Source organism: Rutilus rutilus, assembly GCF_951802725.1.
Source record: "Rutilus rutilus genome assembly, chromosome: 5".
In the NCBI taxonomy this organism is placed as follows: domain Eukaryota; kingdom Metazoa; phylum Chordata; class Actinopteri; order Cypriniformes; family Leuciscidae; genus Rutilus; species Rutilus rutilus.
This window is the reverse complement of record NC_140213.1, coordinates 10,535,782-10,552,198: the sequence shown is the minus strand read 5'-3', so window position 1 is coordinate 10,552,198 and position 16,417 is coordinate 10,535,782.

Below are 16,417 nucleotides of genomic sequence, written 5' to 3'. Positions count from 1 at the left end.
CAGCGAATAACTTTACATCTGAGGCGTTTAAATACTCAATTTGTCCATTGTTTATTTCTAAAGAAACATGACAATGTATAAAAGGATACATTACCTTGTATCTCACGTTATGGCCCCGTAGAAGCAGTTTAAAAAAAAAAAAAAAATAGGCTAACGATTGCGTCATAACCACGCGACTCTCTGGAAATTACCGCAGAGACAGGAGGAGAAGCTTGCAGTCAATCTGGGGGACGTGGAGGCATAAAGTCCAATAAAGTCAAGGGAGAAGCCCATAGAGAGTCATAAAGTTGCTCCTAGCTCATGGACAGCTCCTACTCATGCTCTCCGTCTCTGCAAGATTCGGAAGGGAATGACTCAGATTTCTCTTGGCACAGCTACTAGAAGACTTACAACTGTCAGACAGGCTGCTCACGTCACATCTACGTCGTCAAGCTCAGTTTGAGTCTGCGCAGTACGCTCAGCCATCAGGAAGTGAGTGCTTCTAATTTGCTTCACTTTTCTCCGTTGAAATCTATGGGGTCGCTGTGTCCATTTCTTTTACTGTCTATGGATTTTGCTCATCTCAAACAAGCCTACTTTTATTTTTGGCAGTCGAGGAGCGGGACTTATTGTTTTAATAACCTCAAATGTCATTGGACGCCTGTCCTTGACTTCAGATATGAGACATCACTGTGGCTCAACACTTAATTATTTATATTAATGTATAATTTGATTTAATGCATTGTTAATACAGAATAGATTCTTACCAGATACTTTATTAACAGGAAGTCTTACTAGTGATAGCATTGTGTTGTTAAGAGATATTTACAGACTGTAATGACGCATTTCCATGGTTATTAGCATTGTAAATCTACCAAAATTCGTATACATTTTTAATTTTACGTAATATAAATGGTTCATTATATTTTCAATTAAATGTAAAAGGGGTTCTGGCTTCTCAAGTTAAGATACAGTACACACCATTAATTATAGCTTACAAATGCCTTTTCAGAATTTGCTACAGAATACAGAGGTTAACAAAATTAAACCCAACAAATTATTAAACCCATGCAGCTTAATCCCAGCAAAGTAGATATTACAACATTATATAGTGATCTTAATCATCTAACTTTTTGTAAGCAAATAACCTAATCAGAGAAAGTATGAGGCAAGTACAGTACACAGCATGAATGATTACACCCCATCTGAACATAAAAAAATAAAAAAATAAAAAGATTCAAAATGCATTCATGCTGCCAGAACCCCTTTTTACATTTAATAGAAAATATAATGAACCACTCAAAATTGACATAATAGTAATACACAGGATGATAACAAAAAGCTTACACAAAAACTCTTGCTTATTGATATAAACAAGTAATTTATCTTTCATCCAAAGCCCTTGTTATATTTACAACTATTTAATGGACACTTTACATTTCTGAGGTTCTCAGATCCAGTATAATTTTGGTTGGGTAAACGTAAATAGTGGTGAATGGGAGAAGTGGTGAACTACAGCAAATATGACTTTTTTGATTTTTCTCCAATTTCTTTTTGATATTTTAATGCCAATAACACAAATAATAGTGTTATAAATATAACATGTAAAAATGTATACGAATTTTGGTAGATTTACAATGCTAATAACCATGGAAATGCGTCATTACAGTCAGTAAATATCTCTAAACAACACAATGCAATCACTAGTACGACTTTCTGTTAATAAAGTATATAGTAAGAATCTATTCTATATTACCAACGCATTAAATCACATTACACATTAATATAAATAAATAAAACAAATATCATGTCTGAAGTCAAGTGAATTACGCCTACGGGTCATTGGACAGGCATCCAATCACAACTGACTTCCGGAAAAGGGGAAGTAACCAATGACACTTAAAACAGTAAGTCCCGCCCCTCGACTGCCAAAAATAAAAGTGTTCGAGCGAGCAAAAGCAGCAGGCGAGAGGAGATCAAGCGCAAGAGCGTGGGGAATGATAATGTGCACGAGGGCTTGTATTATGTGCAGAGGAGATGTCATGCGCGCGCGCAGGGTTTGAAGATAACTGGACCCCTGGTTTCTCAGCTTCTGCAGTGATTTGCAGAATCTCCTCAGCGTCACATGGCAGATCCCATGTGTCTTGGCAACTGATCTGAGTGACTTTCCCTTCTTTGTGACCTCATCAGATGCTTTAATTAAAACACTGGCAGAGACACCTCTGTCAGTCTTTCTTTTCCATGTCATTCCCTAGTCATTCTGTAAAAAAACATTAAAATCAAGAAAATTCTTAGTTGCATGTAAGGGGATGATTGTAACACTTTTTAAAGTTACAACCCACCCCACCCCTGTCAGTCATTTTTTAGCTTGCTATATTAGCATAGTGCTTTGAAATTAGCAGGGGGAAAATGCATGACATATTGCCTAAGAAACGACTTTTTGATCTAATATAAGCCATACAATTTTAACTGCCATAGTACAGACACTAAACAAAATATAGTCTTGGTCAAAATTTTTACTTTTACTTAACGCCTTTATGTCTGATGCCTTTTTGTCTGCTTCCGTTACGTCCGATGCCTTTTTGTCTGATGCCTTTTAGCCTGAGGCTATTTGGTCTGATGCCTAATTGTACGAGACCTGACACCTGACATTGTTTTTCCTGAGACCCGAAGCCTTGAGGCGCGATGCCGTTTTGTCCAATGACTGAAGCCTTTTAGTTTGAGGCATGACGCCTTTTCGTCATATGAGTGAGGTTTGAGGATGTCCTAAAATGTACACCGTACTATGGGGAGGTGTTCATTTTATGAACTGAACCGGTATCTAATGTTTTTACCTGATCTCATGTCAGTTTTATATTTTAGTGTTACGGCTCAGTTTTGTTTTGGGTTTGTTCTGTTGCTTTCCTCTTTTTCTTTTAATAGGTTGCCAGATAAGGATCCACACCTGTGTTGAATTTGGAAAGCAGTATTTAAGATGGCTGTCCTTTGTGGGAGGGAGTCCTGACCCCTATCCTGCAGTTGCGCTTAGGAGCTGGACCTTCATATTGTTTTTCCCTTTATTGTTTACTTATTTTAACACCTGTGTTGAATTCAAAAAAAAAAAGTAAACAATAAAGGGAAAAACAATATGAAGGTCCAGCTCCTAAGCGCAACTGCAGGATAGGGGTCAGGACTCCCTCCCACAAAGGACAGCCATCTTAAATACTGCTTTCCAAATTCAACACAGGTGTGGATCCTTATCTGGCAACCTATTAAAAGAAAAAGAGGAAAGCAACAGAACAAACCCAAAACAAAACTGAGCCGTAACATTAGTTTTAGTTTTAATGACAAACAAATGCATATAATGACCTGATTAGTGGAGCTCTCTAAAAAACACATACATAGCTACATTTTATATGTAATTGTAAAATGCTGAAGAGTTGCTGTATGTATTTTCCTGAGGTTTAATTCATGGGGCCATTTCATACAATGAGTAATCAGTACCCTCCTATTACCTTTGTGGTCAGTTTGACCCCATTCAGTGTTTAAAGTCTCTAAATAAATAATTAACAAATAAAAATTTGCTTCATATTTAAAGACTTTTCCTAATTTAATGGGGACAACTGGGTAAACATAAAATTAACATGATGATATGTTTTCAATGTTCTGTACACATTTTGTAGCATCTGTGCTCTTTGGGGTCAATTTGACCCCAGGCTCATTTTGCTGTATAAAACATAAGAAATATCAAAATTATTGATGTTCACACATTGGTGATTTGACACAAATCATACATTTGTTTTGGATGATATTGAGGTCATTATAACTTGAGATTTTATGATCTTCAAAAAACGTCCCTCTGCTTCAGGGCCCAAACCTAACATTACCATAGGCCTACCTGAAGTATTGCGAGAACCACGATATAGTGGAGGGGGGAATCATAATTCTCACAAGAAATTATTATTTTGTGCCGTGGGGGAGGGGAAAACATAATATAGGGGAGGAGCAAATATATGAAAGCTTCCACAGAAGCCTTATAAAACATTTCTCTTTGTGCTCTGTGAACTCTCTCTTTATGCTCTTTCTCAATTGAAAATTACTTCTAAGCAAAGGTTCTCTGTCAATTAGATTTTGTCATAGTTCTTTGAAAGTGACAGTGACAGAGGAGAATGTGTCTGAGATAGACGATAATGTCGAGGAGGACCCTGATTATTAGGCATCCTCCTCAGATGAGCATAGTGTTGACCCTCATGTTGTCTAGCTGATAAATTACCTTCCAAAACTGGAACGTTATTATGGTCCCACTTCCCACTTGAATGACAGGGTACAGCTGTGGCCAAATTTGAATATTTTGCTGCATCAGTTGGTATGAAGTTGATTCACATTTTTCTAGATTAGTGTGCAGAGTGATCAGAGGCATTTTACATATTTGCAAAAAGCTTTATCACAAAACCCCAAATTTCACTGTTTTTGTCCTTGGCACCAAATGACCAGCTAACAACATTTTACTAATCATATCATCAACACATGATTGCTATAAAAGGAAGGAAGAAGTGCTTCCAATCATTGTGTTCTTCTGTTAGCAATGGTTTCCTCCAAAGAAAAAATGTGCAGCCAATCATCTTTGCATCAAAATGGCCTCACATGTAAGGAAATAGCTGCAAAGAAGTTTGCACCTGAAAGAACCATTTACCAGATCATCAAGAGCTTCAAGAATAGAGGTTCGGCTGCAGTGAAGAAGGCTTTAGGACGTCCCAGAGTGCCCATCAAGTGCCAGGACCTTCTCTTCCTGAGGAATCAGCTAGGGAATCGTGTCACCACCAGTGCAGAACTGCTCAATATTAGCAGCAGGAGGGTGTAAGTGCATCTGCACACACTGCGAGACCAAGACTTTTGGACAAAGAACTGGTGTCAAGAAGGGCAGCAAAGAAGCACTTCTCTCCAATAAAAACATCAAAGATTGACTGAAATTCTGCAGGAAGTACAAGAATTGGACCGTAGAAGATTGGTGCAAAGTTATTGTATCTGATGAAGCATCCTTCTGACTGTTTGGAACATCTGAAAAATCGATTGTCCAGAGAATAAAAGATGAACGCTACAAAGTGTGTGAACGCTGTGTCGTGCCAACAGTGAGGCATCCTGAGACTATCAATGGGAGTCTCAAATTGACACCAAGCCTATCCTTCAGAAAACAAATTGTATAATATAATAATATAAAGCTATGAAAATGGCAAAAATATGTATAATTTTTGAATTGTATGTCAATAGTAACACATTTTATAGTGATTTGTTAATTTGTCCATAGTCGTGCAATAGGTATTCTGGATGTATAAGGGGCGGCGGTGGGGTTTGGGGGCATGGTGGTGTTTTATTTAAAGGGCTATTGAAGTAGTCAACAAAGAAACATAAAGTACCTGACTAAAGGCCCTTTCACACCGAACGCGTAACGAAAAAGCGATACGAAAAAACGAATAGTTCGCGTGCGAATAGTTCGCGTCAAAACCATTCACATCATACGCGATGCGAATTTGCGAAGTTCGGAGCTTCAACATTCCAAAACATTCGCGCCAACAGTTGAGAAAGATGGACACATCATCATCATCCAGTGAAGACGAGCTTTTAATTTCATTTCACTTGAAAAGACAGAAAAGACGGTTTTGGGTGCACCCAATCTTGAGGAATAGAGAGTCTGAAGGGGAGTATACTAATCTCGTACAGGAGCTAAAACTGTATCATGACCGGTTCCACACTTATTTTCGGATGTCCGTGGGACAATTTGAGGAGCTCCTTCAGACAGTGGCACCGCATCTGACTAGACAAAATACTAACTTCAGAGAACCAATCGATCCGGAGCAGCGTCTGGCAGTCTGCTTAAGGTGATTTGTCCTCCTAAAATCATCAGGGGCTGCGTTTACATGCAATCAAATAAACAATCATTACTTATCGGACTCATTTGGTCTAAAAAGCCTTCATGTAAACACTCGGTTGGACTCGATACGAAAGAAATGGATTGAATGGGGTGGGTTTATTCCCCGATTGAGAGAACATGTAAACACTTGAACCGATTGAAAACCTAAACATAAAGGACTGCGCATGTGCAATGACGTTGAAATAGCGTAATGACGTACCTATGCCACGCTGAACAGTTGTCATGTATATTAGTGACATAGCCCATCAACACACACATCAACCCGATCACATGTTTAGCATTCATGTAAACACTACGTTCAGATTCGTTGAAACAAAAGTTGTGCATGTAAACGTGGCCTGATTGTCATGTTCAATATTACAATGCTTTCAGTTGATTCACAATGAAACACATTTAGCTACCAGTCCTACAGTTTTAATAAACATTAAAATGTACATTAGTATTCAATTGTTTAAGTAGAGCTAAACAAGGTAACACATGTAATATAAGAATGCCAGGATATATCTGAATAAAAGCATCACAGAAAACCCAGGAACAGTTTTACCTTTTATTGTTAATAATAACATGTCTGAACAACAATATTTTTACTATTGATAAGATATGGTTTATTTATACTCACAAATCTACATTATTCAAATAATTAAATATTCCTCAGATTCCTTAGCACTGGGGATTCTTTCACCACCATAGCCGCTAGTTTCCGCCTTGGAATTTCCACTGTGTCCAACATCGTTAGGCAAACATGTGATATCCTCTGGGAGACCTTAAAAGACACCTACATGCCAGTCCCCAATGAGGAACTCTGGAAGACAACTGCCCTGAAATTCTCTGAAAAATGGAACTTCCCCAATTGTATCGGTGCTTTGGATGGGAAGCACATTGTGATTCAGGCACCAGCTAATTCTGGCTCCCAATTTTTTAACTATAAGGGCACCTTTTCTGTAGTTTTGCTTGCCTTGGTTGATGCCGACTACCGCTTCCTAGTGGTGGATGTAGGGGCATCAGGCAGCAACAGCGATGGTGGAATATTTTCCAATTCTTTATTGGGACAGGCCCTAAATACTGGAAATTTAAACATTCCAGAGCCTTCTCCTCTGCCATCTGCACCAGAGCTGGGGGCGTTACCATATGTAATTGTTGCAGATGAGGCATTTCCTTTAAAAACGTTCCTTCTCCGTCCCTACCCTGGAAGACGCCTGCCAGATGACCAGCGCGTGTTTAACTACCGGCTCTCCAGGGCTCGACGTATAGTCGAGAATGCTTTTGGCATTCTCAGCCAGTGCTGGAGAGTCTACCAGCGCCGTCTGCAAGTGGCTCCAGAGACAGCCGACAGCATTGTAAAGGCAACTTGCATCTTACACAACTTCCTCCGAAGGGCCAATGGGAATCACGGTGCAGAGCCTGACAGTTCTGATGGTGCAGAGGGCAGTGAGCTGGGTGACATTAGAGGCCTTCGAGGGAACAGGGCATCAGCTGAGGCTCTGAGGGTGCGGGACACATTCAGACATTATTTTAGCTCACCTGCAGGCCAAGTTCCATGGCAGGTTGCTTATGTGAACCGAGGTCAACCTCAATAATATTATTGACTTGATTGATTTCTGAAAATTGTTACATTAAATTAATTCATAATGATAAGCACAATGTAGCATGCTTTGTTAAATGCAGATTAAAGGCCCTTTTGCCTCCAAAACTGCATTAAACAAAGCATGCTACAGTGTGCTCATCATTATGAATCCATTTAATGCAACAGTTTTAATGCAACATAAAAAAGTATATGATATCATTTAAAGGTTATTATTATTAATTAGTCCAATTTACGTTCCAAAATCCCTTGATTTTAATTTCTTCCCGGTTGTGCAGGTGGCCCTGAAAAAGCGAACGCAACATGGTTAATTTGTATATTGTTCAAAAAGTAAATCATTTGAGTTTGCCTGTTAAATCTAAATGTATTTCATGAAAGTAATAATCTTGTATTTGTATATATTTTTTATAGGCTAGTTTGTAGTTGTACTTTAATAATTTAAGACCTTTAAAGCCAGTGAAAAAACACCAATGTCTTGATTATTATTTATTTAAGATGTATACAGACAGAATTTAAAGGACAGAAAATAATAACTGATAACACAATATTAAAAAATAAACTCATAGAACGGTGTATGCTGATGTAGATGGAAGGCTAAACTCCACCCCATAAATCATCTCCTGCATTTTCATTTTTAGCCAGGACTGCCTTTCTGAAGGCATCCTTCTCATGGCCGGGGCCAGGCTCATTAAAAAATGATAAATATCATCTTTCTCTTCTTGCTGCCTAACTTTCTGGTCATCCCTGGCCTCTTTCCTTGACAGATAATTCTCAAAGAAGTCCTTAGACTTCCTTTTCTGAGGAGGTGGACAGAAAGGCTCTCCCTCACTCTCAGATGTGCCCTGACCTGCATCATCTATCACCTGCTGCTCCTCCTCAAGATTGCTGCAGACACTGTTCAAAAGCATTCTGTAAACTTTCCTGTGCGACCTTATTATTCAAACACTGCATTATTTTTCAACTTCATAGATGTATTTTAGAGAATTAAAAAAAAAAAAAAAAACTTATAAATCTGAATAACTGAACTAGCTACAGCTACCTTCTGAAAGAAGTAGAAGCCTCAAGAAAGCTCATGCACTCCATATACTTCCACCTCTTCCTAGATTTTCCAGCCTGTCCACTTTTGGTTGACTTTTCCTCTCTCCTTTTCCTAACGTAAGTGTCCCTGAGGTTTTTCCAAAGTTTTTTTGCGTCTTCAACTAAACACAAAGCGTTTTGTAATGTCCATATACATTACATGTAACTCACGAAGTAACCAGCTAAAAACAATCGACAAAACACTGTAAATATCACACAATAATATGTATAGCATACTAAAAACAGCCCTAAATAGTCTCACTACATTTAGTTAAATTTTCAAAGTAAACACGGTATCTATCTTTGACATTATAGCTGCTAAGTATTATCTTCTATCCAAATGTAGCTTAGCCTGCTAGCTTACACAGCAGAGTTCTATACAGCGGCTTTTACACTATCGCACAACATACTCACAGTCGTGATAACCGAGTTGGTTGGCAATGCCACTCCACACGTTGTCTTTTAAGTCATTGTCCTTGTAGCTTTTGTGACTTTTATCAAACAAAACAGGGTTTGTTGACACACAAGCGATCAGCAAATCCGCCATTGTTGTTGTGACGTTGCCTTTGTTTCCTTGAATGTGATTGGCTGAAGTATTTTCCGTCGCCGCAAAGGTAAAAAAAATCGACATCGAAGCGAATAAAATAAATGTCGTTTTTTCGCCGCAGCAGATTCGCGTTCGGTGTGCAAGCACTCATTACACAAACAGCTGATCAAAAAATAAAACCATCGCGCGAATTATTCGTGCGTCAAAATCGCGTCTGGTGTGAAAGGGCCTTTAAACCTTTGTGGGAAAAAAAAATCACATTCTGGGAGTTTAAATTGCTGGGGTCAAATTGACCCCCTGTGGGTAAAAAAATTTTTGGTAGATTTATGGGGAACAGGAGGGTTAAATAATTATTAAATATTCATATGTTGTTAAATACTTTAAAATTTAAATACTTTATAAATGTTTTGCATTAATTCATATGTTAAGTAAATTCATGTGATGTTAAAAATCTAAATGTTAATGCTGTTAAAATGGGTGCATCTGAGTGTATGTGTGCGTCTTCTCATTATCAGTGAGTTCTCACTGTTTGCTTAATTCTCAGTAAAGCTATGATTGTGAAGCATCGCATTTTGAGTGTTTACAGATAAACATGGTCCCTTACAGGTATATACAATGCACATTTACACACAAGTGTATAATATGCTTTCTAAATACATTCAGCTAAATATTGTGTGTTTTATTAACGTATAAATTGCAATATGGATTGAATACAGCATGAAGCTAAAAAGCTATCGGCTAAAAAGAAAGTGGTTGGCGTGCAAACCATACAGTAAATGACTATATAAGATGATTAAATGTAAATGTTAATCTGTTATTTTGTGAGTTATTCTGTTTGAATAAAAGGTAAATGTGTGATTATATCATTATGTGTGTTTGAAATGAGATGCAAACTTGTGAATACAGGGATCCAGTAATGTTTTTAATGTAGGATATAGGCCTACAATACCTCAAGTACATAAGTTACTCAGGGTTATTCACTCCGTGAAGCTTGAAGTGCATTCATTTGAGAAAATGTATTTAAATAAGAGATCTGATGCATTTTTGTGTGTAATAATTGTTGATTTTTCTAGTATTTAAATGATAAACATAATCTTACAGCAGGGGAACTATGATGGTATTTCATATTTTTTAGGTTATATTTAAAAGATTACAGTTTCACGAAAATTTTTCATTTAGCTTGTAAAAAGTGTCATTACTCGTGTTAAGGATGTGTTTTCATTGCATTTACACAGTTTTGACCAACAGGTGCCGCCAGCACTCTGTGTTTTGAGCTCTTGTTTTGCATTTGGTTCAACTGATTCTGTGGCCTGTTGCACAAAGCTGGTTTCAGTTGCTATATTGTCCCAAACATCTTGCGGCAAGGATTTACCTAATAAAAATAAATAAAACATATCCAGTTAACCAGCGGAGAATAAATTTCATTCGTTTGTTGAATAAGAGCTGAACTAACGCTGAAATGTGTTGGTTTAGAAATCAAGCTGAGTGCTCGTTGCCGCTGCTATCAGTGGCGCGGATACAGTGTTCTTAAGCCTGTTTTATGCTTCTGCGTCGAACTGCCGCCGTAGCTACGTCGTAGGCTGTGTGTAGCGCGCGTACCCTACGTCGTACCCTGACGTGCACCTCTCCAAAAATGTAACAACGCGTCAATTCTACGCGGACACAAGCGCTGTGATTGGTCTGCCAGAACCCCTCCCTCGGGGTTTCACACACTCCCTAGGTGTACGCGTCAACGCGGACAACGACACAGAAGTATAAATTAAAACCAACACGTTGCCTACGGCGTATAGGCTCCGGCGTAGGTCCGACGCAGAAGTATAATGAGGCCTTTAGTTGTGACTCGCGCACAGTCTTCACACGGACACGCGCTTTAACAGCGCTGCGGAGTCTCTCTATTTGTTCTGCTGAAATCACAAAACACGTCACACAAATGTGTCCCTGCTTGACATACAACCACTGATGAACATATTCGGTTTTGATGAGAGAAAAAAACTATACGGATTAGAACCCAGAATTTCTGACTCGCTTGGCAAAAATTCTTCTCAGCCCATGAAAGCACACAAACTACTTTTACACAAGCTGAACATGTGGTGAAGCAATGCATTTATTAACGTGAAAATGCTCAACACTAACAATGCTAATTAGTAGCAACAAATTAAACCCAATGTATTTATTGGCATAATGCAGCATACCTGTAACATGAAACTTAAGGACTGTTACCAGGTTTGATAAATATATATTTTTTCACTTCTTTGTTTTATTAGATTTTGGATTGTCTTCCTCTGCCTCATCAGTTTTAATTTCAAGGTAAGAACTATTACTTAGCTGCTCCTAAATGTGTTGTCAGTAATATATGTTGTATATTTTATTTTTAAACGTGATGGGAATTTTTTGTGATCGGACAACTATCCATACATAGGCTATTCATGTAGATTCAGAAATTAAGAGAACACTGCAAAAGTTATCAGTTTCTCTGGTTTTACTATTTATAGGTATGCTTTTGAGTAAAAAATTATATTTTTATTTTATTCTAAGCTACTGAAAACATTTCTCCCAAATTCCGAATAATCAAACTATCATTTAGAGAATTAAACAAATATGCAGTGTTTTCAGACCTAAAATAATGCAAACAAAACAACTTCAACCCTAATCCTAACCCTTTTTTAAACTAGACAATACTAATGTTTTAACTTAGGAAGAGTTCAGAAATCCCGTGAGTCCGCTCCTGCCCATGAAGTCGCTCCAGCCAGTGAGCTCGCTTCAGAGTCCGCTCCTGCCCATGAGTCTGCTCCAGCCTGTGAGCTCACTCCAGAGTCCGCTCCTGCCCATGAAGTCGCTCCAGCCCGTGAGCTCGCTCCAGAGTCCGCTCCTGCCCATGAGTCTGCTCCAGCCTGTGAGCTCACTCCAGAGTCCGCTCCTGCCCATGAAGTCGCTCCAGCCTGTGAGCTCGCTCCAGCCCGTGAACCCGCTCCAGCCCGTTAGCTCGCTCCAGAGTCTGCTCCTGCCCATGACATGAGCACATAGTTCCACCACTCTATGTTATATTTTCATGGTTACAATGACTTATTAGTAGTTAAGTTTTATTTCTGTCAAATAAGGGATATATAGTTTTTAATATCTGTGTTGTTGTCTTATAAATAATGCTTATTGTAAGTGATAATACTAACATATATAAATGCATCATTGTTGGCTTTAAATAAAGCGAAAACTTAGGATGCAATTAAAAAAAATTTGTTAAGAAATCATGAAAATGTGTTCATTATGCATTTTAAATTATTTATTTGTAGATGTAACTAAGGAACAGTAATTCAAAATAAATGGGAACCATCCCCCCTCCATCCCACACAGAAATCATACTGTTACAAATATTTAGTTCTTAGTTTCATTTTCATGGACTTTTAGTTGTATTCATGAGTTTCATATAGGGGAGTGCGATATCACGATTTTTGATTGCCGACAATTAAAATGTCTCTGGCAATTCCATGCAAATGTCATCCATGCCATGAAAGAATTAAGTTTTTACCTAAAGATCAAAACAATTCTGGCCCATGCTGGCAAAGGTTGAGGGATTTGAGCCTTTTATCATCTGCCTGTTTAGTGGTATGACAAAACCTGAACCATTGGAAGACTATGTCCAAGACCTGGTAGAAGAAATTAAAGGTGAACTAAGTAACTTTTTTTACCTTAACTGAACAGCTTCGGAGTCATTGGAATGGTTATATTACTTATTTCGGGTTGAATGGTGGTCGTTTCGCACCCCCCTGGTGCCCCTGAGCGGAAAATGCGCACTTGCAACTTTGAGCCGGCGGGCCACCGGCCGCCGCGTCAGGAAGTCTCGCGTGATATCAGGTCTCGCGATGTAAACAATTGCTTTACGGCCAAAAGAAATCTGCTAAAATGCTGTCATTATTGTGCTCCCTCACGCTGTTCGAACCCGAATGAAGAAGACGTTTTAAAGAATGTCCCATCTGCTTTGATGTCGTTGATCTACTAGCCAACAGTGTTGTCAAATATCTATTCCGAAGCTGTGGGGGGAGCTCTAGAGAGAAACCTGCGAGCAAAAAGCGAGAATACAGCGAAGAAATCCCGAAGTTACTGAATGCAGCTTTAAGAGGCTCAGGGAAAATGGAATCCAACAGAATGGAAATGTCATACAGGATCACATAAATGCCTTTATCTGTGATGCTCCAGCAAGAGCTTTCTTGAAAAACATAATCTACCACATTGGATACCACAGCTGTGAGAGGTGTGAAGAGGAGGGTGAATGGTTGGGCAAAATAGTGTTCAACAGCAAGGATACATCCCCTAGCAGGACAGATGAAAAGTTCAGCCAGATGGCCTACAAAGCAAAACATCAGAATGGGGAGACACCACTGATCAGAGCAGGCATTCCACTTTTGTCCACTTTTGTTCTTGATTACATGCACCTTGTTTGCCTTGGGGTTGTGAGGCGCATCCTGTACTACCTGTGCAGGATCCCCAATCCTCATAGACTCTCTCCGAGACAGAGAGCTGAACTCTCCAGTGAACTCATTAAACTGAGGAACTCAATGCCCAGTGAGATGACAAGGAAACCCTGATCCCTTCAGGAGTTGGCTAGATGGAAAGCCACCGAGTTCCGGCAGTTCCTGCTGTACACTGGACCAGTGACACTCCATTGAATTGTGGACCCGGATTTATACCACCACTTCCTTTGCCTGACGATTGGAATGTCGATCCTTCTTTCTGCAGATCGCGAGCGGAGAAACCACTTTCTACCATATGCAGCAGACCTCCTTAATCACTTTGTAATCAATAGCACTGAGGTCTATGGAAATAAATTCACTGTCTACAATGTGCAGAACATAAAACACCTCCATGAAGATATTGCACATTTTGATTGTTCGTTAAATAAAATATCTGCTTTCCCTTTTGAGAACCATCTGAAAACCATCAAGAAGCTTGTCAAGACCAGCCATAACCCTTTGGTGCAAGTGGCAAAGCGTATGGCAGAGAAGGAGCATGCAAAAAAAACAAAAAAAAAAAACAAACAGAAGCAAACTCGCATAAAGCCAGTGTCAGCAAGGCAGAGGGACAGCTGCAAGCTCCAAGATGGCAGTGTAGCTTTTGTAACAAAAAAAAAAAAAAAAAACAGATGGCAAATTAGTTTGCCGTGTCATCCCAGATCACCTGACCTCCAACCTATTTGAAAAGCCTTGCCAGTTTAAACTCCTAGACATTGCTTTTGTTGCCAGTACCTGCAGCACAGCTAAAACACAGCTACTACAAAGCCAGGACTTGAAAACAAAAGCTGTATGTCTACCACATTGTGGAGGATATGCCATATTCCCTTTGTTGCATGATATAGAATGAAAAATGAAGCTTTTTCTTCATTTCTTTCTTTCTTTCTTTTTTTTTTTTTTTTTTTTAGTTGCCCTTTTGTAGTTTCAGACATATTTTTTGCAAGGGCTGTTTGGATTGAGGGTGAAAAACATTTTGAGGGTGTCATCCCAAAAAACTGGATCCTTGAAGATGAAAAGGTTGTGAGATGGCCAAAGACCCAGGTGCAGTCAGCACATAAAAAAAAGTTAAATCCCATGGAGGACTGGCTCACTTTCCTGCTGGTGAAAATAAAAACGACATCAGGTACAAATACACATAATGACCTACTGAATTTGGTGGTGTTATTTCCATGCGTTATTTACATACAGGTTACTTTACATTTCTATTTAACTTGGTGATTTATTTTGTAGAAAACGAGAAAGACTGTGAGCTTTATGACTACACGTCATCAGCCCAAACTGACCACGAAAATACCACCACTATGCCATATAAAAAGAGAGTTGTAAAAAAGAGGAAACATGACTACAATTATTTAGTGTAAGTGGCGATAATTGATCGTGAATGTAGGCTACTGACTGTAACAATGTTGCGCTGTTGAGGCTCGCGCAGCAAACGAGCACTGCAAGCACAGAAACAATGTTGTGTTCGCGTCATTTTGACCCAGAGTAGATTTTCCTGTAACCGAAAATGCTAATGTTATTGCATTGGATTGGATTGGATTGCATATTTACTAACTTTGCTCACCTAGAGTCTTACAACTTCTCAAAAAATTGAGAATTAGGCTATGTTTTTTTGTTTTTGTTTTTTTACATTGTAACACTTTTGATGTTCCTGGTAAAAATAACCAGGCTAAAAAAAATAGCTTATAAATCCCTTATTATGCTACATCCTCACAAAATATTGAATGCAATCTTTTTGTCAACTTGTTTTCGTTCAATTAGGACAGTTTTTGTATTTATTTTTGAAACCTCATTGATCTTATGAATATTGGTCCAAATATTAGCGCCCATTTAAAATTAATGGGGGAGTCGAAAATCAGAGAAACAATTAATGTTCAGGAGCATATTCATGTTCACATATGTAGCCTACATGTTGGCTTGCAAAAAATAAAGGCCTTGACCTGGCCTACTCATGCATCCGTGCGCAAACAAACAAACACACACACTGTGACACACACACACACGTTCATGTACACGAACAAACTATTTTGAATATTACAGGCTTTCATTTTCACAGAGAACAGTGATCGAGGCTCAGATCAATGAGGCCTATATGATCAATCATTTTCAAAAATAAATACAAAACCTGTCCTAATTTAACCCTTTCACACGTAAATTCTGGCTGACCCCCCAGCGTGAGTTTTTCAAGGCGACCGTTATTTAGAATGTGTCACTTTATGGTTTCCATGGTGACGCGTCATTGCTTGTCACGTGACACACCGCAGCAACAACAGAGCTGAATGAATGATGATCTGCTTTTATGTAATTTTTCCTTTTTTATTCAAAATATTCACAAATTTGTTAGATATGGCAAGAAATATCTGATATTCCGATTGTCAAATATATGCAAGTGGAAGTGTTTTGTTGTTTAAACACCTTTATAACGATCGCGTTAGTTGAGCTGTATGCGTGATGGGCGCCGCCATCTTAGTTTGTGCCGCAGACGCAGTTCAGAGAACGGATCTGTTGGATTTACAACACGTGAATTCATCCACTTCTCCCGAAATACATAAAAGTAAGTGGCAGGTGAACTGGGAGAAGAATAGAGTAAACTTTAAAGTTACTTACACAATGTGTATCTGATATGAATAAAACTAATTATAATGGAAAGGATTATTATTGCCTCTTCCTTTGACATCAGTGTGTTTTACAAACTCTAAATGTATTGTTTTTTTAGTACTTATATGTCTGAAACCTAATATAAACATTATGTGGTTGAAAACACTGAAAAGTTGTGATATATGACAGCTCTGAGCGCGCCTGTCTCTGGCTCAGCACCAGCC